A 25,196-nucleotide genomic window follows, 5' to 3' on the forward strand; every position below is an offset into this window, starting at 1 on the left:
CTTTGCTTTACTTTGCTTTACTTATTTTACTTTTTTACTTATTTACTTATTTACTTATTTTACTTATTTTACTTTACTTATTTTCTAATATGAAATGTATTGTCAAATTGGTTTCCATACAACACCCAGTGCTCATCCTAACAGGTGCCCTTCTCAATGCCCATCACCCACTTTCCCCTCTCCCCCACCCCCCATCAACTCTCAGTTTGTTCTCAGTTTTTAAGAGTCTCTTACGGTTTGCCTCCTTCCCTCCCTGTAACTTTTTTTTTCCGTCCCCTCCCCCATGGTCTTCTGTTCAGTTTCTCAGGATCCACATAAGAGTGAAAACATATGGTATCTGTCTTTCTCTGTAGGACTTACTTCACTTAGCATCACACTCTAAGGAGATGAGTTTCTGTGACTCTCCCGTCATCAGAAAAAAGCTTTGCATTTGGAATCGGATGTGCCTGCATCTGAACCCGGACAGTTAGTCACTTGCTGTGTGACTTTGGCAAGTCGCACAACCTCTCTGCGATTCGATTTTCTGAACAAAACAAAGCCCTTCTCCCGAGGTCCCTTTGGACTCCGAGACTCGCCTGACTTACCGGGGAACACAGCCAGCGTTTCCAGCAAACTAGGAGCTGTTGGAGGCCTGACCCATTTTCTGGCCGCCTGTCAATAGAATTAACTTATCACTGAAGGTTCCTTCCTGAAGCACCGCTCATACCAGGAATGAATGCCCTGGGAGGGCTGGCGAACGTGACTTCATGCCAGCGGCCTCCCTGCGGCCAAGCCTGCCGTAGGAAAGGCTTAATTTTTTGGCTCTGCCCGCAGCAGGGAGCCAGGGAACGACCCAAGGGCAGCGCAAGCAGGTGCCAGCAGCGAGAAGCGCAGGCCAAGCCAGCGTCCAGATTACACTGCAAGCACCAGGGTCCCTGTAACCGGATTGCTATTTGCCCGGCGCACACCCACCCTGGCGTCGCTAATGAGCGGCCCCCTGGCTCCCTCCATGTGGGAACATAGGAGACTTTAATGAAGACGGAGGGGTGGCCCACGGGGAAGGTTCTGGAGCCCGTTCAGCTCCTGAGCTCAGGGAGCATGACTCATCCTTCGAGCTGGGGGCCTGAGACTTGTGTCCCTGCCCTCGGGTCCCCGTCACACATACGTTCCCCTTTCTTGCTTCCATTTCTAATCGAGAGAAGATATGCTTTATTTGAAGTGAGAATCCGCCCCCGCCCGTGTCCATGAACGTCCTCCACTCCCGCAAATTACCGCAAGGGGACTAATAACTCAAGTCGTGCAGACAGAAGGCGGTTTAGTGATCTCATAGAGGAGTCTACAGGGCAAGGCAGGGGGCAAGGGGATGGGGGTGGGGGGCCTGGCTGAGTCGGAACTATCCAAGCTTTCCCCTCCTGTCCTTGCGCAAGAGAGAGCATAGCCTGTGCTCTCTACCTCCTGGGGCTGCCAGTCAGGCACACGACAGAGAGATACAAAGGGGAGCTTAGCCCCTGGCAATCCAGGATCCATCAATCTGTCAACAAAACCTACCGGGATATTTATGGAACATCTGATATACGAGGGAGGGAAACCCAGTGTGCCTCATGATTAATTATTTTTAAATATTCCCTTAAAACATTCAGAGGGGGAAAAAAAAGAATTGGCCCCTTTAAACACTGAAAGGAAGTTTCTGGCATGTAAAGCTGGTTGGAAACCTACTTTGTGTGTACATAAAGAGATACTTAAGCCTTGTTTTTTTTAATTTATTTGTTTTCCCCTAAAGTAGCCTTTTTTTCTGTTCTTTCAGGAATTGACGCTCCAACGAAGGCCTGGGGGAGGTGTGGCCGCTTCACCTGTGCCTGGATCCCTCACCTCGAGTCCTCACTCAGCTTGGGGACCCTGTTTCCACCCAACACCCTGCTGCAGCCATCGTCCTGGTTTTGTACCTGAGAGACCAGAGAGGCTGGCAGGTGGGCATTTCTCGTCATGCAGACCATGGCCACCGAGGCTTCTGTCTTTCGAATCCTAGGATAAAAATGTTCTGCCTTCCTGCCTTCACCCAGGGCTGGCGACGGGCTTCGCAAGGCACAGGGCAAAATGAAAATCCAGGCAGGGTAGTCAGTCTCCGTCCCCTTCCTCTGGCCCGCGGACAGGTGTCACAGTGGACAGGTGACCCCCAAGCGACGGTAAGCCCCACGGTGGAATTCACTTAATGCCTGGTCGGGGTGGACGAGGGGCCTTCACTGGTGCAGCCTGGTGCTGCTGGCCTGGGTCAGAGCTGGCCGCTGCCCTGGGACGAGAAGGTGACGGCAAATGTGGCCTCCCTACCAACACGACCAGCTCTCCACCTTGTGCGGCAGGCGAATATGCGTGGGGGATGCACGGGGACAGGCCAGGAGGCACCCGGGACCCCAGCGGGCGGCTCAGGGTCCATCCCAGGGAGGTGAGACCGCTTGTGTGCCAGGGCTCCGTGCCCCCAGCACATGCTCCCCCTTGCGAAACAGAAAATCAAGGATGCCATTGGTAGGGATTTGAAGACCCGCAAGCACAGAGCTTGAAACAAAGCGCAGGGTCCTTCTGAACTGCAGAGGTTACAGGCTCACAGGTTGGTCCTGACCCTCCCTCCCCTCTGGAGACCACCCTCACCCATACCCCCCCGGGTGCTGCGCCGAAAGCCTCCCCTCCCGGACTTCACTTCATCTCAGTGCACTGATGGCTTCACCCTCCGACTGCGTGTGCACTTCCCCCATTACCTACATGCCTCTCCACCTTTTCTCCCCACTTTCCTTTTCGTCACCCTGCCTCTTTCCACAGGGAGCCTTCTGGAAAGGAGTCAGCAGTCACTGGGTGTCTCTCCCGCTTCACGTTTCGTTCGCCCCACTCGCTTCCAAGGAGGCAAGCGCTTCTCTTACCCCACTGCGAGTCGCCTTGCAAAGGTCGTTGTCTGTCTGTCCCCTAATCACCCGACCCAAAGGTCAGATTTTCAGTTTTTTGTCTTCTCCCATTAAAGACGTGATATTTGATGGTGTTGATGATGCTTCCTCTTGGTACCGACTCCTCGGTGCGTTCTCTCTCTGTCCTGGATGCGAGAGGTCTGAAATCAAGGTGTAGGCAGGACAGGGCCGTGCCTCCCCACAAAGCCTCTAGGGGAAGGCCACACGTTGCCTCTTTTACTTTCAGGTGGCTGCAGGCACTCACTGGCTGTGGCGGCATGACTCTGGTCTCTGCCTCTGTCTCCGCAGGGCCAGCTTCCCCTGCATATCTGTTTCCTCACATCGCAGTATTTTATAAGGACACCAGTCATATTGGATTAGGCACCCACCCTACTCCAGTATGACCTCACCTCATCTTAACTAATCATATAGGTAAAGACCCCATTTCTTTTTTTATTTTTTTATTTTTTTTAATGTTTAATTTGAGAGAGACAGAGACAGAGACAGAGACAGAGACAGAGTGTGAGCAGGGGAAGGGGAAGGAGAGAGGGAGAGAGAGAATCCAAAGCAGCTTCCAGGCTCTGAGCTGTCAGCACAGAGCCCGATGTGGGGCTCGAACTCACGAACCTTGAGATCATGACCTGAGCCAAAGTCGGATGCTTAACTGACCGAGCCACCCAAGTGCCCTTGGGGCCTTATTTCTACGTAAGGTCCCATTCCTAGATGCTGGGGGCTTCCAATTTCAGAATGTCTTTTCTCAAAGGCCACAATTCAAGCCATAACGTAGTGTAAAAGTAAAATTATATTGATAAAAAATGCATGCTATTTAATTTCTCAGCTTGAGTGTATACATCTATCTAACGGATATGAAAACACTTGCTCTGCCCACCACATGTGTGAAAGAGCAAGTCAGACAGTGGATGAGGACGTTATCACGGACTCAAGCACACTCTGCAAGCTTGGGGGCTTATCGTGATTGTAATATGATCCCCTTTCATTTTTTGTGACTGCTGACTTGTGCACTCTCAGACACACTGTGCTTTCCACTCTTGGTATGGAAGGTACTGACCAGGGGGTTGCAGCCCACACCGGGGCTCTGCTTCTTCCAGAAGGTCTTGGCAACCCCATGTTTCTTAACTCTGACCGTGTTCTCCCAGCCAGTGGGTACTGCTGGGCTGTGAACTAGGGTGGGATTTTTTGCCAAATGGAAGGGCACATTGGAGGAACGCTGGGGAAGGTGAGCTTTAGGACTAGGACTTTAGGGGACTGGGGGTTCCCGAGCCACAGCCCATGTCGGCATGCTCCCTGCCACTACTTGCCTCCTGCTCTCACGCCTGGGGCCACTTGACCAGTCAGTTCTGCTCTCGGTCCTTGAAAACAGAAGTGTCGGGCTTTTCGACAGCAAAATTCTAGGTGTTTTAGGAGCCCACATCGAGTGAGGCTTCCTGACCTTGCCAGGAATGAGCCCTGCCTCGTGGCTCTTGTAATAAGAGCACTCCCAGGCTTTCAGTAGTTGAACTCTTGCACCCAGAGCCCTGTCACTATGTCCCTTTCCATAATTACCTTCTGGTTGGCCTTGCTGTGGAGCCTGAACTCCTCCATCATTCCCACTTGAGTTAAAGCACTGGACTGTCTTGCTAAGTGGCAGGCCAGAGGAAGACCAGCTTCACCAGCCACAGAGCCCACAGCTTGCTCAGTTCAGCTCATGATCAGGCAGAGTCTACGTGGTGCAGAGACATCTGCCCAAAGCTTCCCATGGAGCAGTGCTCGAAATGGCTCTTGGAGGAAAGGCTGTCTGGTAGCCCGTGGGCTGGGGCAGGAAAACAGAGCTTCAGATCCTGGCTGTATCGCTAACCGATCACCTCAGTCTTTGTCTTGGTTTCCTTATCCATCAGACGTGGATTTTCCCACCTGAGCAGAGCTCAGCAAGCAGTGAAAAGGCAGAAAAGAGGTCAAGTAGGCAAGGTGCTGGTCGAACATCTAGCAGGTGCTGGCGAGCTTGAGCACACAAGCCCAAGACGCGACAGAGCTTCATGTGAGAAGCATGCAGGAATCCTTTTAAGTAAGAACAAAGTGGAAGGAGACCCGTTGTTCTGTATTTTTCCCCCCACGTCCAATCCCTTTACCCTTCACCTTTTTAGACCATCACACTGCCACTGACCCTGCTCCCTTATGTAAATATGCTCCCTGGTATAATGGGGTTTTGTGTTGGCTTAATACAAGGACGACTTTTCTGTGGCCAGAGCCGTCTGGAAATGGAGTGGAAAGCCTCACAAGATGCTCACTATTGTAAGGGATGTGTAAGCAAGAGCCTGGATAACCACTGGGCAGAAATGTCCGTTTTTAATTATTTATTCGACAGATATTTACGGGGCACTCACTGTATACCAGGCACTGTATTAAGCGCTGCAGAAACAAAACTAAATAAAAGTTGGGGGTCTAAAACTTCGGCTGGAATTTTAGGCGGGATCTATAGCTACCTATTTGGCGCACATCATGCTATTTGTCAGTGCTGTGCCTTTTTTTAAATGCCTTTTCGCACCTTACTCTGTTTACAGCTTCCTGCAGGTATCCCTCCATTTAGAAAGTCTTATCTATACGGCATTGGTTTGGGTTCAGTGCCTTTGTGTGTTCCCAGGGTAGCTAGATCTTTCACTGTATGCTGTAATCCTTGATATGCTGCGGATTCTTTGAGGCCTACTGGGGTAATATTTTATTAATCTTAGTAACTCAACCGTTAGCACAGCACTTGGTATCAGGTAAATGTACAAGTTGCACTTGTTGACTGAATGTGAAATGAGAATATACTTGCACAGACAATGGCCAGATTAGGGAGGTTATTTTTTTCCTTTAGGTAACTTTTTGAAAGTATAATATCGATGCATATTTCTTAGAGAAGATCTGAACAATTCAGAATAAGGAGAGGATTAAGAAAATAGAAATACACTTGCTGTCTTACCACCCAAATACATTGATAAAATCCCCTCTGACTTTATATTTTATAGTTTCTTATATATACACTTTAAAGACTATTGTATATTTGTTAACATATTGCTATGTGCAGTAATAGAGAAACTTCCAAATATTAACAGGTTGATACAATAAAATTTTATTTCTCCCTCAGGCGAAGTTCAAGTGGACATTTCCAATTGGGGGAATCTCTTCTCCCAGTGATGATTCAGAGGCCCAGGCTCCTGCCATCTTGTGGCTCTTCCATCTTTGACCCAGGGTTTCCAAAAATGTTGACTTGGGGGAACAGGACTGGAGGATCTTCAAGGAAAGGTTTTCTAGGAAGACCTAGAAATAGCCACACCAGTTTCTCTTGTAGTTATTTACCTAAAACTTCACTGGAAGTTAGTATTATGCTAAGCTATCAGTGAGTAATGTGGCTACAACTAACCCCGAGAAAGGCTGAACAATGTAGTATGGTTGAGAGCCCAGAAGGACAAGGATGGGATTTTAATGAACTTGCAGCAGCCTTTCCACAAATTCAAATTCCTCTCTAAATACATATTTTATAGATGACATTTTCACTAAAAATAATCATAAGCCTTCCCCATGTTATTACATAATCTTTCTAAGGAGTGGATAAATATTATGTTCCTATGTTACAGACGAGGATGGTGGGGGCAAAGTCATTCGCCTGAGGCCCTCAGCCAGTATATGGCAGTGCTGGTCCTCAGCCCTCCTATCCAGACTTCTTTCAGAGTGCTCTGTAAGGACGTGCATTCAGAAATGCAAAAGGAAGAAGGCTAATCAAACCCTTATCTTGATGTAAACTGGAAAGATAATCTCGAGAGTATCTTGAAGCTTGACTAAGAAAGACCAGTGCTCAGATGTTTCAAACCAGATACATAGTTATGAAAAAAAACAAACCAAAAACTCAATGAAAGGTGGTATGGATGAGGCTTGGTGGGTTTGAGTGTTTACATTGCTCATCACTTAGAGTAAGTGGGTGGTTTGGCCCATGGCCACTTTCTTCCAGTTGGCTTTGACCTTTGACAACTTAGTCGACTGACTGGCTAGCCTGCAAGACCATTCCACCCATGCTTGAGATTCCCAAGAGGAGGGGACTGGCCCCGCCTGTTTGTGAATAACAACACTGACTTTTGGAACCAGGGAAATGTTTCGTGGGCCTGACGATTTCTCTTTTCCCTAATATCGCATTGAGGGTCATGGGTTCTTGAGGTGTGACAATAACTGGGAAAATTCAGAACTCAGCTAACACCTATTTGCTGGGTTCTGAGCAGACATAAGGCTTGTAGAGGCCCAGAACATGTTTATCAACCTACAGGGCAAAGTTTCATTTCTCCTGTAAAATGGCCACTCGATATGATATATGTATATTAAGTACCCTGCTGTGACTAAGAGCTATCTAAAAAAGAAAAAATATAGCCACCTCCCGAAGCATGTATAAATTGCTTTTTTAGCCCCTATAAAATTTTAGCTAGCACCAAACATAGAACTTCATTCATCATCCTGCAAGTTAGGGCTGCCAAGGGAAGCCGGCTCTTCCTGAGCCGAAGGTGGCAATACGCCAGGATTGGCAGGAATCAAATGAATCATTTCCTGCTTTTAGTTTTAGATAAATAATCAAAAAAGATTGTCTAGATTGTGATCCAAAAGCCATTTTTCATAGCTCTGAGGATCCAGAATCCTTTACTTCATTTGGAAGCCCGCTTTTCTCATTATTTTATTGCACAGTGTTGAAGAGAAGGCAGACAGACCCACCAAGGCCCAAGCAGAGTTTTTAATGCAGCGAAGACTTACGACCTCAGCGTGGTGAGTACGTTCAGCACACCTTTTTATTTCTGTATTTTGATGCTCTGCTATCTGAGGCCGTGCTGATCCTGGAGGGATTGCCCCCCTCAGGGTTAACTAATTCTTAGAGACGGTAAACATCTCAGCTGGGAGTGTCGTTTCATACATACACACACTGACCGATCCAGAGCTCATACTTCTTACTACCTCCTCTGTCCGGCTCTCACACTCTGGGTCACTGTCCCCCTACCTTGTCCCCCCAAGGCCAGGGATCAGACAACAGGGGCAGCCCCTGTGCTCCAGAGCCCCCTCAAGTGATTCAAATTAGCCAATCCCCAGCCCACTGACTCTGCCTTACCTGGTCTTACCCGTGGAAACCACACCAAAGGCTCTTTACCATTTTTTCCTGTTCCCTCTGCCTCCTGACCCACCCTGGTGTTTACCTGTGTGACTCCCCTGACTCCCCCACTCCAAGCCATGGCCTGCCCCTTCCTCTTTGGATCTCTTGCCCTGGCAAATTATCTTTTCAATGGCAGTTGTCTCCTTATCTGTTGGCCTGGCCATATCTGAATAATAATGAAAGCTCCATTTTAACTTTTTAAATGAATTTACTTATTTGAGAGAGAGAGAGAGAGAGAGAGAGAGAGAGAGAGAGAGAGGCAGGGAGGGGCAGAGAGAAAGGGAGAGAGAAAGAGAGAATCCAAGCAGGCTCTACACTGTCAGTGGAGAGCTTGATGCAGGGCTCGAATGCATGAACCAGGAGACCATGACCTGAGTTGAAATCAAGAGTTGGCTGCTTAACCTATTGAGCCACCCAGGCACCTGGAAACCTACATTTTAAAGCAGTGAAGTGAAAGAGAAAGAAAGAGAAAGGAAATAAGAGTCAAAGGCTCGGGTTCCAGTCCTGATTCTATCCACTTCTCTCCTGGGAGATCTTGGCCAAGTCTTCTAATTTCTCTGGGCCTCAGTTTTCTTGTCCTTAAAATGAGGTGGCTGGATATCTCCAGATGCATCCTGGAATTTCTTCAGATGTTCAAAATCTAGGAGTTTATTTCTTTAGCCCGTGATAGGCTATTTTTTATATAGCTTCCAGATAATGTGATTTTTTTCGCCAAGCATTTGCAGAGTACCTGCTGTTTCCTGAACCCCGAACTGGGCACTAGAAGTTCGAAGGTGGGTAAGAAAATTTTCTTGGTTTCAAATGCATCATGCTACTTCCGTATCTATGGCGATGCCTGTAGAGGCCCAGGAAACATCCTGCTGTCTCACCTGAGAGGGTCTGCTATGCCCCAAAGAGACTGGAATGTGTGAAAAGATGAAACATGTTCTGAGAAAATACAGAATTAACTTTGGGTATATGGACTAGATATGATGATGAAATCCTTCCACCACAATGAGGTCCCTTTTCCATTGCATGTGTGCATATATTCATAAATTGCATAGCCCAACAGGAGGGAAGGGAGTCATTTGGCCCCAGAGGTTTCCATATTTTTAAGCTTCTATCTGATCTTGGAAATTTCTTAATTATTTATTCTCTGTGACTGGACCCATTCACTGTTCAAGCACTGTGGGTTCCTTGGGGAGATGCTTCTCATCCCCTAGTACCGTCCTTCATCCTAACATATCTACAAGGTGCCGTATACTCTGTTAACGCTGTAGGGGAGGAGATTTTTTGGGACTTCTAGTTTCTGTTTTTGTTGTTGTTTGTTTGTTTATTTGTTTGTTTTTGGCAAGAAGAGTACAGATTCCCCTCCGGATTCCACTATCCAGAGTTTTCATCCATTACAGTCACCCCTCCTAATTCTCTATTTTCTTTATCTTCTGTGCCTCCCCATTGGCATTAGCCACAGTTAAAACTTTCTGTTTCTGTCTCTCTGGGATTTTGCTGTTCCCCCTTTTCAAGTATGCTAGAAGTAGGGATAATATTTTCAAAAAATATTAAAACAAGATATTTTTCCTTCCCCATAAACTATGTTGCCTAGCAATTCCTTCTGTGTAATGAATCAATGCCATTCATTGCTTTGGGGAGATTGGGCTACCAACTAGAACAAAGAATTCATTGCTCGATCTTGAGTTTCCTACTGGAGTTTTTAAAGCACACAGATAGGAGTCTTGTCAGCCTATGTTTCATGGAGAGAGAAGAGGTTTTTTTTTTTTTTCCTTTAAGTTTTCCCACATTTCCATTTACTTATTGGGAAAAAAAAAAAAAAAAACAAGTCTGAGTATCTGAGCTTTATTTGCCCTTAGCCATTGTGCAGAGAAGACAAGGAGGAATACGTAGGTAAGTTTGTTTCAAACAGGAAAGGGAAGCTTCTGCTAATGTGCCGGGAGACCCGGGCGGCTAGAAGGAAGACGCTGCTGGCTTGTTGAGTGTCACCTGGCGTCTTCACAGTCTGGATTGCCACTTATGTTGGGCAACATGCTGGACATTTCACTGATAGCTTGAGAGAAGCTGAAAGGGGAGAGGGCTTGCTTCTGAAGTTCCAAAGGGAGAAGTTTTAGTGTCCAACATACAGAAAAGGTGATCATAGTCAAGCAACAGCGGGGTTTGGCAGAAGCCAGACAGGGAATTTTCAATGGCACCTTCAGTTCTCCTCAAAGACTGCAGGTGACATGGAAGGAATCTACATTTTCCAAGGTGACCCTGCATGGAACAAAGAAGGTAGCAAGAAATGAGATAATTTACAAGTTCGTGGAGACCTGCGCCTGGCACTCTGTTAAAGAGGCTGCAGGATGGACAAGCCCAAAGAACCCAGCCAGAGGGACGAGGCAGTGAGTGGTGACAGAGGGTCCACCATACCAGCAAGAGCACAGAGAGAGAGCCCCCCAGCAGGGGAAGATGGCTGAGCTTCCAGGGGCACTCGCCTTAGAGGAGCAGCCGATATTTCCTCTGCAGAAGCACTGAGGGCAGAGGCCAGGGGTTAGAATTAAAATGACCTCAAACCGGGAAGTATGAACTTCCCTTAAACCAGAGGTTAGTGGGAGCCAGCAAGGAGGGATGATGCGCAGCTCAGATACTCCTCTCTTGATTTCATACTTTTGTAGAGTTTCTTCTGGCATCCAGCTAGATGGAGAGGTGGGAAACCAAAGAACTGGGGAGGAGGAGCATGAAAATCTGAGCATTTACCCCGAAGCGTGCAAGTTTACCTACCTGGCACTTGTCTTATGTTCATTAGTTGGCTATCTCATTGCACAATTGCTTTAAAATAATCGTGTATTTAGCAAAAGGGTTTGAAAAAGTGCATGAACACACGCATCTATATATACAGTTATACTGAGACCATATGGTTTCAGATTGTCATTCTACAGGCATGAAGGCCATAAGCACGACTTTTCTGAGTTACAGGGCTGGTTCACCATGAAGCAGGACTATATCCATATCCTGAGGAAGTCAGGAGGGCCTGGGAATCTCCATGACATTGGCCCCTCTGAAATATTGTACATGTTCATTTTGGTTATGGTAGGCCTGCTATCATTCTTAAAAGATTTTATGAATTCTTAGAATGTTTTTTTTCTTAGGATGTTTTATTTTGTTAAAAAATTTAGAATGTTTTTATTTATTTTTGAGAGAGAGACAGAGCACAGCTGGCGAGGCGCAGAGAGGGAGACACAGAATCCAAAGCAGGCTCCAGGCTCTGAGCTGTCAGCACAGATCCCCATGCAGGGCTTGAACTCACAAACCGTGAGATCATGACCTGAGCTGAAGTTGGATGCTCAACAACTGAGCTACCCAGGTGCCCCGATCTTAGAATGTTTTACAATGTCTCCCCACTTTCAGTCCTTTAGTCACAGCTAAAATGAAAATAGTTTCTTATCACAGTGCTTTTCAAAGTGTGGTCACCAGACCAATAGCACTGGCATCGCCTGGGAATATGTCAGAAATTCAAGTTCTCAGGTCCCATCCCAGGCCTACTGAATCAGAAACTTTGGAGGTGGGTTGAGAAGTCTGTGTTTTAGCAAGGCTTCCAGGTGATTCTGATGCATAACGAAGTTTGAAAATCAATCTACGATATTATATTATAATCAGCCACATATCCAGAGATTTACCTATTACTTCTTATTGAGGCTCAGATATAAAATCCATGTACATACTTTTAAAATAGAGATATGGCTGCTTTAAATTCAGTAGATAAAAGAGCATTTGTGCCCCTATCCTTTTCCTCAAAACTCACCGGAAAACATTAAAAAAAAGGTAAAACGGGGAAGAGAAAAGCAGCGTAAGTGGAAGCAGATAGGAAACATGGATGGGGTCGAAGAAGGCGCTGAGCTAAGGAGCATTTGCTCTAAGCAAGACACAATTTCTCTAGAGGAAGGTGTCAGAGTCTTGGACAATCCGGCCCGTGATGTCATTAGCACGGTGAGCCGCAGAGCTGTGGATGGAGAATGTCGCTGATCGATACTAACATAGCAGGTAACAGGACAGACAAAAGCTGAAGAGCTCACAATCTAGCTGGAAGTATTGAATCAATACTGTAGAATATTACGCAATGAGTTCCGCAGTAGAGGAGAATGAGACTGGGAAGGAAGATAGAGTATTAGGGGTGAGGGGTTACTAAAATTATGCATGGGATGGTCAGTGATGTTGTCTTTGTTCATTCAGGATGTTCTAAACAACAGAAGCTTATTTCTCGCTGTTCTGGAGGCTGTGGGTCTGAGGTCAAGGTACCGGCATGGTTGGGGGAGGGTCCTCTTCCTGCTCACAGACTTCTTGTGTCGTCACATGGCAGAAGGGACTGAGGAACTCCGTGGGGTCAGTTTTATGAGTGCCAATTCCATTTATGAGGACTCCACCCTCATGACCTAAGCACCTCCCCAAATCCCAAATCCCACCTCCTAATGCCATCACAAAATGGGCATTAAAATTTCAACATATGAATTTGTGGTGTAGGAGGGGACATACACATTCAAATAATAGCAGATGTCCTCATTACGGGGTATTATTTGAATAAAGATGGGGAGAAGATGAGGGAATGAGCCATATCAGCAATGAGTGAATAGTTAATGCAAATGGCCTGTGGTATAAGTGTACTTGGTGTGTTTGAGATGCTACAAGGAGGCCAGGAGGGCCAGGTGGCATGAGTGAGGAAGGCAGAGTTGGAATAAGTCATAGAAATGTTAGAGGCAAGGTCCTGTAGGCTTCGCAGTTCACTGTAAGGACATTGGCATGTACTGGGTGAGGTGGGTCCCTCAGAGGGTTCAGAGTGGAGGACATGATGTATCTATGTGCTGAGCAGAGACCATGATAACAATACAGGTGAGAGATAATGGTGTCAGCAAAGGAGGCAATGGGAAGGGGTTGGACTCTGGATATTCAGTCTCATCTTGAATATGACTATTCAGCTTACCACTTTTTACCATAAAAGCTCTTGATGAAGAATTCCATTTTTTACGTGACTCCTTTTTTAAAACTTTGAATTCCAGTGTGGTAGCTAACATACAGCATTATATGAACATACAGTGTTTTAGGCATATAATATAGTGACTCAACAATTCCATATATTACTCAGTGCTCATCAAGATAAGTGTGCTCTTAATTCCCTTGACTCCTTCTTTTTGATCTTTTTTTTTTTTTTACTTGAAAACAAACCAAATAAACATGTGTTAAATAGTGATGCTGCTACATCGCATCTCAGGCAAAGGCATGCTCAGTGATGTACTCAACCCAATAATCTCTAGTCAGAGAAGATCATATGGAAAAGTTAGAACTATAGTTCATGGCCACAGACACCCAAACCATGTTGTGAATGGGACGGAGAGCTCATACATAAAAGGTTGTGTGCATGTTCTATTTACAAGTGTTTCTAAGACATTTATTCTTTATTCTGCCTTAAAAGTGTTCCTCTATTCTGTAAGTTTATTTTTTAGCTGAAGTGTAAGTTCAAGGGAAAGTTGAAAAATTAATGAATAAAATAGTGCTTCTAAGAGTGCACTTCCTAAAGAATGATCCCCAGCACCTCATCCGCCTTCCCCATAAACTATCAAGACTTCATTTCCCCCTACAAAGAGTTCAATAAGCTATCCTTGTTTTACACTTCATCTACAACTATATTTGTTTACTTTCAAATTACTCTGTATTGCTTATATAAACATTTTAATTTAATTTTTATTTATTTTTTTTTCAGTTTTTTCACCGAGGTATTTTTTGATCTGTAAAAATTGCTTGGTATCTTGGGTTGGGATGCAATGCATCATAATTTTCCCATTAAAATGAATGGCCATTTAAACATTAGTAGCAGGATTTTCAAGTATATATGAAGGTCATTAAAAAATGCAGAGGTATATTGTGAAGATAAAGTCTGTAGAACTGGTCCTGGTGTGGGAAAGAAAGAGAGGAGTCAGGGATGAATTCAAGGCTTGCAAACTGGAAGAATGGAGTTGACAGTAGGTGAGAAGAAAAAAGCTGGGAAAAGAAGTGGGGAGTAGAGAGGGAGAGGTAACATCAGGGCCTCAGTTATGGAAATGCTAATTCTTGGAGATGATGGATGGATGGATGGATGGATGGATGGATGGATGGATGGATAGATAAATAGGAGATAGAGGTACATGTTGAGTGGGCAGTTGGATCGGTCATCTAGAGTTGGAGAAGGTCTAAACTAGAGATATAAATTTTGGTGTCATCAAATATAGATTAAAGCTACGAGTCTGGATGTAGGTAGAGAAGAGAAAAACAACTTTGAATGAGGTCTAGTGCTCTCCAAAATGAAGAAGTTGGGGAGATGAGCAGGCAGCAATGGTGAAGGAGGAGGAATCACACATGTGTAGAGTCCGGGAAGACAGGCCAGGAAGATGTTTCTGGAAGATGAGCAAGTGAGATCAGCACTGAGATTTAAACATCAGATATAAAGGCACTGATATCACTTTAACAAGATAGCTTTGGAGAAGGCATAGGGGTGAAAGTGGATTGAAGACAATGAAGACAGACTCAAAAGGCTACAGATGGTATGATTTGATTTATATGACAGATCTAAAGGGACACGTCACTGGTTGCCACCCTAGGCATGGGGTACATGGGACCTCAAAAGAGAACGAGGTAATCTTTGGGGGCAACAGAGCTGTTTTATATCTTAATGTGGTAGCAGTTACACAATTGTGTCCGTATGTTAAAACTCAGAGAAAGGTACTTCAAAAAGAGTGAATTTTACTGTATATGAATTATAAGTAAGAGATACTGGGAGTGGTCACAAAAAGGACAAGCTAATAGGGGTAGTGGAACTAGAAAGAGTGAGGGTAGACACCTCTTTTCAGGGGTTTAGCTCTAAAGGTGAGCAGAGAAATGGGGTCAAAGCTTGAAAAGAAAGTAAATTCAAGAGGGTTTTATTTTAATTAGATAAAGGAAGGCTGTGGAGGAATTTGAAAGCTGATGGGTACCATCCAATCAAGATGGGAACTTGATGGAGTGGGAGAGAGAAAGAAGAGTTGCTAATGATGTACTTGAGCTCTAGAACATGAGGTCTGGGATTCAGGAGGAGAGGCTGGCCTGACACAGTCCGTCCGTGATGGCAAATGATGGTTTGGGTGGATAAGAGAGTATATGTATGAATATTCTTCTGACTGCTTTTATTTTATCCATGAAATAGCAAGCTAAAGAGGGAGGGAGGAAGTTGTTAGGGTTTGGAGGAGAAAGGAGAAGATAGGCCAAAGTTGTCTTGGAGGGTGGGAGAGTGGACTGTAATGCCCAGGGAATTGGGCTAGGCATTAATATGTTCAGGGAACATGGTTCTGTGATTTTTTTCTAGCCACTGAGGAAGGGGAGAGCTGTGTATATTCAGGGCGGAGGCCCTATGAGTCAACATGTAGTGAGATGGGCAAGAAGTTGAGGACAATTTGACGGGGTGACTGTAGTGACTGTCATCTCCAGCTCTAGGTGCACTAGTTCCCAGCTAGCAGCCAGATTTCATTGTCCAAAATTCAAATGCTTGAACCCCCAGTCTCCCAGTGAGACAGTGTATGGAGGTGAGGGCTTCGGGAGGTAATCAGTTTAGATGAGGTCCCTTGTGATGGGATTGGTGTCTTTATAAGAAGAGACACCAGAGAGCTTCTGCTCTTGCCCCTAGAGGCCATGTGCAGACACAGTGAGAAGGGGCCGTCTGCAAGCCAGGAAGGAAGCTCACCAGAAACCAAATCTGCTGCACCTTGATCTTGGGCTCCCAGCCTCCCAAATTGTGGGAAAATACATTTGTTCTATTGTTTAAGGCACCCCATCTATGACATTTTGTTATGGCAGTCCAAGCTGACTAAGGTATCTCCCTTCTACTTACCAAACATGCCAAGAATACCCCTTCTTATGCCATCTGTATTTCCTTGTCCCGATTTAGAGAATGCTTTCTAATCCAGTTACTGGCATCTCCTTCACGTGTGTGTGCAAATGTCAGGTTTTCAGTTGGGTTTCTCCTAGTTACCCATTGAAAATAGCAGTCTCCTCCCTACCCAATACCCCTGCATTTGCTATCTTCCTTCCCTGTTTTATTTTTCTTGCAGGATGTCAACTTTCTCACATTCTGCATACCTCAGTTATTTTTTATTACAGATCTCTTTCCATTGGATTTTAAGCTTCACGAACGAAGGCAGGGGTTTTTGTCTTCTGAGCTCGCTGCCCCATCTATAATGCTTCTAGCAGTGCTTGGCGTATAACAGGCACTCGGTAAATATTTTTTGAGCCAGTTAATTAAGTCAGGACATTTTTACTATTTGACATTATGTCTGAATTAGGAATCAACATTCAAATATTCCACCCGGTTGTCGATGCCTCTGCTGAATCTTGCTTTCTCCTTTTGGGTCCTGGAGCGTTGTTCCTTGCCTCTGTGGCTAAAGTCTCATAGGTATGATTTGGGGACCAGCCCACCTAACTTCCTCAGGCTGTATATTGAGACAGTATAATATGTGGTTCCTGTGCAGAGCTCTTCTGAGAGAGAGTATCCAGGGTTCAGTTGATTCCAATTCCATCTGTGGTTCTTTCGCGCAACTCCAAACCTGAGGTTGACTTTGGAACATCGTCTTTCTTCGGTTCCCACAATATTTGCTCTAGACTAATGAAAAAATGAATGATCATAAATATAATTACTCTGAAGGCCTGAGGATATTTTTGGTACACTTGGAAGGAAGATGGGTTTGAAAGAAAAGCAATTGACGGCTGAGGACTTCAGGTAATTTTCTCTGTTGGAACTTATGGGTACCAAAAATAAATAGCATTTCTCACCCCCTTTTATGTTCTGCACAAATGGAGAAATAAAAAAAAATGAGGAATTTGACATAGATAGGCCAAAGTATCACTTTAGTTACTGGTAAGAGTTGGGATTGCTTAGGGCAAGGGCCGAAGAGTTCTGAGCCTAGGAAAAGCTAGACATTACCATACTACCAGTGCAGTGGACAGAACTGGTCTCCACCTGGCCAGTAGGGTGGGACTCCTTGGTGACAGCAGAGGCCACTGTCTCCTGACAGTCACTCTGCTCCAAAGAAGAAAATAATGCTCTAAAGAGTCTTCTCGGTAAGCTCTATGGCATTAGTTTTGTGGGGAGGGAGCATTTCACAAACATATCTGTTCATGGCATTGTTTTGTCGTGTAGTCTGGTGGAACTTATGAAATAAGGAAGTCACTTTGAGAAATGCTGGTATGGGTAATTGAGGTGTCCATCATCTCGAACATTCCATGAGATCGCACAAATACAAGCTGTCTTTGGGAAGTTCTGTAGATTCCTCCCATTGGCAGACGTTATCGAACCCCTGTGATATGCCAGGCACCGTACTAGTCTTTGGGCAGGTAAGGACAGGAGACAGAAAGACACAAAGACAACGAAGACAAGCCCTGGCTTTCAAAGAACCTAGAACCAAGTGGGATGGAGACACAGATTCTCAAGCCTTTCTGTAACACAGTTAGCTACAATATTCCAGTGTGATGTGATGAACGCCTCTTTTCTTTAGGTCATAGTCTTGATGACTTGAACGAGGAAGAGAAACATTTCTTGAATTGGCTCATTGGTATGGCCTCGATTCTTAAAATGAAAAGTAACATTAGAAAAAACAAATCCAGTTATTTAGCTGTACAGGGGATTGAACTCTTTAAGGTCTTCAACAGATACAAGAAGTAATAATTACATGGAAACACCAAGTCATGTATGGGTCCAATCTTTGGCAACCCATGGGCATAAGTAACATGGAGGAATCAAAGGGATCTGAGTTCAAGCCTCAGCGTCACTAATAACTGGCTGTGTGATTTGGGGCAAAGCACTAACTTCTTTTTTTTTTTTTTTTCGAAGGATAATCTGCTTTACTCAAAGTCCAATGCTTTAAATTTTTTTTTATCTTTTATTTTATTTTTATTTTTAGGGAGAGAGAGTGAGAGTGCATGTGAGCAGAGGAGAGAGGCAGAGGGAGAGCAAGAATCTTAAGCAGGCGCCACACTCAGTGCAAATCACTCCACTTCTCCCAGAACTTCGCCTGCCTGTCTGTAGATTGGTGGGAATTTGACAAAAGTCTTCTTCCTCTCAGTTTCCTGAAGGGCATGCAAGAGGAAGGATGTGAGATCCAAGTGTGAACTGTAATATGCTAAAGTGGCTACATTATTGTATGCTTAAGAAGTTTTCTAGGAATCTGGGCGAAGTGTCCACAGTCTTATTTCACACCCTGGATTCTGAAATTTAATATAGTCTGGAAATATACAGATATTAGTATCTCAGCCATGTTTCATTTTCTCTCCAAAGTATTGGGGTAAGGTCTATGATTTTTTTTAAATGTTTATTTATTTTTGAGAGACAGACGGACTGACACACACACATACACACACACACACACACACACACACACACACACACACAGAATGTGAGTGGGGGAGGGACAGAGAGAGAGGGAGACAGAGGTTCTAAAGTGGGCTCTGGGCTGACAGCAGAAAACCTGATGTGGGGCTCGAACTCACTAACTATGAGATCATGACTTGAGCCAAAGTCGGACACTTAACTGACTGAGCCACCCAGTTGCCCCAATCTATGATTTTTAAAAAAATGTTTATTTATTTATTTTGAGAGAGAGAGAGAGAGAGAGAGAGCGAGCGAGAGCGCTTCTATGGGGGAAGGGCAGAGAGAGAGGGCGAGAGAATCCCAAGCAGGCTGCATGCTGTCAGTGAAGAGTCCGACATGGGGCTTGATCCTACAAACCATGAGATCATTCCATGAGCCAAAATCAAGAGTCAGATGCTTAACCAACTGAACCGCCCTGGCACCTCAGATCTATGATTTTTAAGGATATGCCTTTAATATATGGATTATTAAAAAGCATAAGAGAAGATCACACTAAAATCCTACAAGAAGGATCTTTGCTTTATACCCAATTTTGTAAAGTCAGCTTTTCTTTTTTTTAAAAAAAAAATATTTATTTTGAGAGGCGGGGGAGAGACAGAGAAAAAGCATGGGTGAAGGAGGGGCAGAGAAAGAGGAAAAGAGAGAATTCCAAGCGGGCTCTGTGCTGTCAGTGCAGAGCCCGACGGGGGGGGGGGGGGGCTCCACCACAAACCGTGAGATCATGACCTGAGCCAAAATCAAGAGTTGGACGCTTAACCGACTGAGCCACCCAGGCCCCTCAAGTCAACTTTTCTTTAAATGTGTCAATAGTAAAAAACAACCCACCAACTACTAAAAAAAGACTTCTGGAAGGAGAGATATTTTACCTGAAATATCAGCATGAAGAGATTTTTATGGTTGGTTTAAAACCCCCTTAAATTAGGGGGTTGTAATGGAAAGTCTGACGGGCTCAAATAAGGCAGTTCAAAAATATATTCTCAACACTTAACACATACTGTACAAGAAATGTATTTTTAACATACTATATGTTTATTACAGATTAAATACTTAAAAATGGAAAAACAGTCCAAATGTTTCTTAAATATTTGCTTAATATAGTCAGAACACACTGCGAATTGTAACCATGAAGAGTACACTTTAAGTGTTTAACTAACATCAAATGCAGTAAAACGTTTCATTTGAAATGTTAAGCAGGCGATAAAAATGTCACGTGAGACAGCAGATTACAGTTTCATCCAAAATTCTCTCTAATTAAGCTGAAACTATGGAGAGTCTTTGGACTAGCTACAAGTCCTGGACTCGTGAATATCACGATCAGATTTGTGCCTTCATCCATTTTCCCTCCAAGCGGACTGTTTAAGAGCATCTGAAACAGATGCCCAAAGATCTTGAAAGAGCAGGATGCGGTCTCCTCTTGGAAGCCATCCCTGACTGTTCCGGAGGGTTCAAGCACATCTCTTTCTGAACCTTGCGTGTCAACTTGCATTCTTTCGTAACGCATTTTCTCACATTCAGTTGGACAAGAATGCTGACTCTATGCTACTAGTTGTGTGACCTTGGGTAAGCTGCTTAACCTCTCTGTGCCTTGGTTTCTTCTCTTATAAAATGGAGATGATTGTAGGACCTACTTCATCTGGTTGGGAGGATGGGCTGAAATGCGTAACGAGCTTAGAACAGGTCCCGGCCCGAAGCGGATGTTCAACACGTAACATGTACCCTTCGGTCTAAAATGTGGAATGTGTTTTGACGATAGTAGGTGAATAGTCAGGAAACATGTAGAGCTCCTCCTCCTTTTCAAATACTAAATTTTCAATACATGTGTGGAAATATTGTTCACGTGTTATATATGTTAAGTGTTAATTTTTTTGAAACAATTAAGTTTTGGGAATATCTGTTTAAAAGTTCAATTCGTCTCCCCACTGGACTGTCATTTTCATCATGATACCTTCTGCCTATTTCTCTTGGTGCTATGTTTTAGGGACCCAATAATTGTGTACTGAATAAGTGAATGAATGAATGAATGAATGGAGACATCCTCTAAATACATGTTTGTCTAATCTACCTGATTAGGTTCTTTTTTTTTTTTTTCCAGTTTCTAGAGCTTCAGAGCTTTCTGATTAAATATTATTAGTTAGATAAACCACTTCTACATTGCAAGAGCTTGCCTTTGGAACCAAAAACGAAACAAAACAAAACAAAACTGCAGTTAATGTGCCCATTTGATAATGTCTCCAGCAAGGCAAATGGAAATGAGCTTTGGCAACTGCAGCAGATATTGTGAAAAAAGCTGTGAGTGAGTTCTGTGACTCTGGCCCGTTGCATAAACTCGGTGAACCTTCATTTTCTTATCTGCACAGTGGGAATAATAAAATATGTACTTCACAGGCTAAAGGAATTAGCATTTAGAAAGTACTTTGAACAGTGCCTGGCACATAGCAAGTGTTCACTAAATACAGTTGTCATATTATAATAAGTATGGTAATTACTTCTATTTTTGACAATATAATATATTAAATGCCTCACTACCTAGCGCTGTTATTATCACTTAGTATACTGTAGACGTTCTATTCTGTTTTTTGTTCTGGTATGTTTTCACTCTTGTTTTCATTTCTAGCTTCGTCAGTAAGCTCCCGGAAGGACACAGATGCTGTATGTTGGTTCCACTGAAACTTCCAGAGCCCCTCTCCAGGATCCTGACTGGCAGAGCCCCTTACAACGTGGTCCACTTTCCCTGTTTCTATTTGCAGACGAACATTGCCGCGGATGGACGCTGGAACTCTGCCGTAAGTGAGAACAGACACTATGGGCAGCCGGAATCGCAGCACCGTAGGTTAAAAAAAGCCTCTGAAGATAACTGATCAGAAGGCTCCCTCCTCTTTTTTTTTTTGAAAGAAAATACTGGTGGCAACAAAAAAGGGAAAATGAAAACGAAACATGTAATTGAGTCCAGCTGGGTCTGCTGCCAGCAGAAGTCCGTCTCTTAGAGTCAGTGTAGCTCAGAGCACTTGGAAATTAATGGGGTGGAATTAGTTTGAAGTTTATGGCAATTTGGCACACAAGTGCTTTGAACGCTAATCTCGAATTTGGAGATGGTTGGCATTGCCTCTGACCTCATCCTTTTATCTCTGCATCTCTAACGGACTCATTACTTTATTTAGAAAATTTTCAGGATTTACCCACATTCTTGATAAATTATCACAGTTTATGATTGAATCCTTTCTTTCCTCATATTCCTGTGTTGTTGTTGTTGTTGTTTCACTTCAGGAAGGCTTTCTGTGCCTTTATTTCTTTATCCTAAACATGTGAGGTATTTCTAGGACCGTGGGCAAAAAGTTGGTTTCTGGAATCTAGCTAATAACTCCTCCAACTGGACTGCTTTTAAGACAAGGGCAGGAAGGGGCGCCTGGGTGGCGCAGTCGGTTAAGCGTCCAACTTCAGCCAGGTCACGATCTCGCGGTCTGTGAGTTCGAGCCCCGCGTCAGGCTCTGGGCTGATGGCTCGGAGCCTGGAGCCTGTTTCCGATTCTGTGTCTCCCTCTCTCTCTGCCCCTCACCCGTTCATGCTCTGTTTCTCTCTGTCCCAAAAATAAATAAAAAACGTTGAAAAAAAAAATTTAAGACAAGGGCAGGAAAGGCAATGGGGGCTTATTGAATTTTAAGGCACTTTACCTAATACACATTTGGCAAAACTAACGAAAGACTTTGGGGAACAATGGAACATAGACACATGTCACAGACTTTAAAAAATTAACAGCTTTATTGAGATATAATTGCATACTGTAGAATTCATCCCTTTAAAGCACACATTCAATGGTTTTTAGTCTATTCACAGAGTTGTGCAATCATCACCATTATCTAATTTCAGAGTGTTTTCATCACCCCCAAAGAAACCCTGTGTCCATTAGCAGTCACTCCCTATTCTGTCCCTCCAAGCTCTTGGCAACCACGAATCTATTTTCCATCTCTATGGATTTGCCTATTCTGGACATTTCATGTAAGTGAAATCATCTAATATGCAGCCTTCTGTGTCTGGTTTCCGGCCCTTAGCATGATGTTTTCTCAGTACATCCGTGGTGTCGCATGGTGTCGATAATTCAGTCTTTTTTATCGCTGAATAATACTCTGTTTTGTGGACATACTACATTTTGGTTATCCATTCATCAGTTGATGGGCGTTCCGATTGCTTCCATTTTTAAGACGATTGTGAGTCATGTGCTGTAAACATGGGGGTAAGTTTTTCTGAGGGCTTGCGTTTTAGTTTCTCTTGGGTAAATACCTAGGGGTAGAATTTCTGAGTCATATGTGACAGACCGAATATACAGACGGAAAATGTCCGGATCATACACAAAAACAGCACTCAGACCCATAACCTGCAGCAACTTGCCCACAGATCCATCTCCCTATCTGCAATAAACAGCTCAGAAAGCCGGAAGCCAGGCTTGCCAGAAGCCAGCCTGCCATCTTTAGTAACCCTCCAGGAATCTAAGTAACAACTGCTGTAAAAATTGACCCCAGGTGATCAGGACTTGATAGGTAACTGACAGCTTCCCTGATTTTTGTTCTGGCTTCCAAGTAGGACCAACCAGAGAAAGCCAAATAGGCGCCCCTAACCAATCACACAGGTGCCCCGCTTCTAATTAGCCTGCCTCTAGCTCCCTCGTGTCGCCAGCTTCCTCTCCCGGTGTACCTGCAACCTTCCTTTTTTTTTTTTTTTCCGTTGTAAAGCTTTCCCACCTTCCTGAGTCTCTACCGAGGCACAAGTGGTAGTGGCTGACTCCCTTGCTATAGCTAACTCTGAATAAATAGCCTTTGGCTTTTCCCATTTGGTTGGTCTTCATTCATTTCCACATATATTAATGCTGTGCTTAGCAGGCATTGCCAGACCGGTTTCCAAAGCGGTTCCCGAGTCACCGATTTTAATTCCCTTTCGTCTTCTGGCTGGTGCAAGCCCGGGGACAGTCGGGAGAACAAACACAGAGCTGAATGCTGGAGCAACTCATTTCACTGTAATGCTGTTTAACTTGGTGGGTAACAGAAAAGGAAGAAGTAGCTTTAAGAGAGTGAGACGTTTGGGGGCGTCTGGGTGGCCCAGTCGGTTAAGTGTCCGACTTCCGGCTCAGATCATGAGCCCAGTTGGTGGGTTTGAGCTCCACATCGGGCTCTGTGCTGACGGCTGGGAGCCTGGAGCCTGATTCGGATTCTGTGTCTCCCTCTCTCTCTGTCCCTCCCCTGCTTGCACTCTGTCTCTCTGTCTCTCAAAAATGAATAAACATTAAAAAAAAGTGAGACGTTTGGTTTGGGGAGTCAGGGTTGGATCCTTGAGGAGCTTAGGGTAGAGCTGTTTAGGAGTTAGTTGAAAATTTGGTCTTGAATATTCAGGAAAACAGTTCAGTCTGGAGGAGTCACTTTCTTCTACTTTTTCTTTAAAGTCACATTTGCTTTTCTATTATCCTTTCTTTTGGCCCTCACACCTCTTCTTTCAGATTCTTCCTCATTGTAGGTCATTCTTTCAACCAAGTTTCCCCATCAGGATACCAGCTACTAAACGTTAATTAACATCATGACAGGTGTTTCAAAACTGTCTCCCCCAATGTATCTCCCTAGATATTTCTGTCCCTACTTTGTAGTATAGATTTGGGTCGTTTCATGTTTACTGATATATCCCAAGTGACGAGGACAGTGCCGGGAACAGGGTAGGTGCTGAACCAATTCTTGTTGGAAGAGGACGCAAGAATTTTTTTATTTGCCTGTGTCAGATAGTAACTCCGAGGTGGTAGCATTGGAATCTAGTGTCCGGTGTCCGCTTATTTGATCCCCAAGGCTGCACATGGTCCTGCGCTCTCTCTAGTTCCCTGTCTCTCTAAAGAGGAGGACATGCCAGATCGGTTTCTCAAGCTGGCGTTCCAAATGCAGCAGCTGGCTTGTCTGTGCCTTCATTGGTGTTTTGCTGCAATAAATTGAGAACTGCTAAGTGCAGTCTTTCCTTTGGGACTTCTCAGATATGCTAAGGCACATTGTGAATCACCAACGGGAATAAGTAAAATTGTACATTGATCTATACAGTCCTCCCACACCTCAACCCGTGGTGTGTGTGTGTGTGGGGGGGGGGTAGCATCTATTAACATCTAAGAATGGAATTTTAGCGTAGATGGTCTTGATTTCTTGAGTTCCTTTGATTGGCTACTTCTAGCCCTATAATTGGTTGACTTGAATTGTGGTAAAAGAACAAATTAAGGTCAAATCTTATTATAGAAAATATGGTTAGAAAAATATTACTATAACAAAGATATTTTAAAGACCTGGCCATAGGCCTAGAGTAATAGGGGCTTGCTGATTTCTTTAGAGTTAAATACGCTGCTACAAATAATTTAGTACAATAAATGCTTTTCTCTTGCCTTATTTTTACAATAGAGGGGGGAAAAGTGGCACCTTGCTGTGTGGTATTGACTCTTCCAAGGAATATTTATTGAAGCCTCCCAAGCACTGCACTACCCTGTGGGGGACATCAGGGGCCGACACGGGACTCCAGCCCCCAGGCATTCATGATTTGTTGGAGTGATGAGAAGTAACTCGGGATCATAGTCGGTGACAGAGCAGGGAATACAGTCCCCTGTGTACCAGATACACGATAAAAAAAAAAATTTTTAAAGGCCATTTAAGACAATTTATTTAAAAAAAAAAATTAAAAAAAAAAAAAAAAAAAAGGGGCGCCTGGGTGGCGCAGTCGGTTAAGCGTC

General features: G+C 44.3%; 1 long non-coding RNA gene across 2 annotated transcripts in view; it reads left to right on the forward strand.

Moving 5' to 3' along the window:
- Positions 1-7,593: 7,593 nt before the first annotated feature.
- Positions 7,594-25,196, forward strand: part of LOC116738032 — an 86,043-nt gene continuing 68,440 nt past the window's right edge. For both annotated transcript variants that reach the window (XR_004343560.1, XR_004343561.1), the window contains exons 1-2: positions 7,594-7,691; positions 21,075-21,243. This is a non-coding gene — a long non-coding RNA (uncharacterized LOC116738032). The remainder of the gene's footprint in view (positions 7,692-21,074; positions 21,244-25,196) is intronic.

Source organism: Lynx canadensis, chromosome B1, assembly GCF_007474595.2.
Source record: "Lynx canadensis isolate LIC74 chromosome B1, mLynCan4.pri.v2, whole genome shotgun sequence".
NCBI lineage: Eukaryota > Metazoa > Chordata > Mammalia > Carnivora > Felidae > Lynx > Lynx canadensis.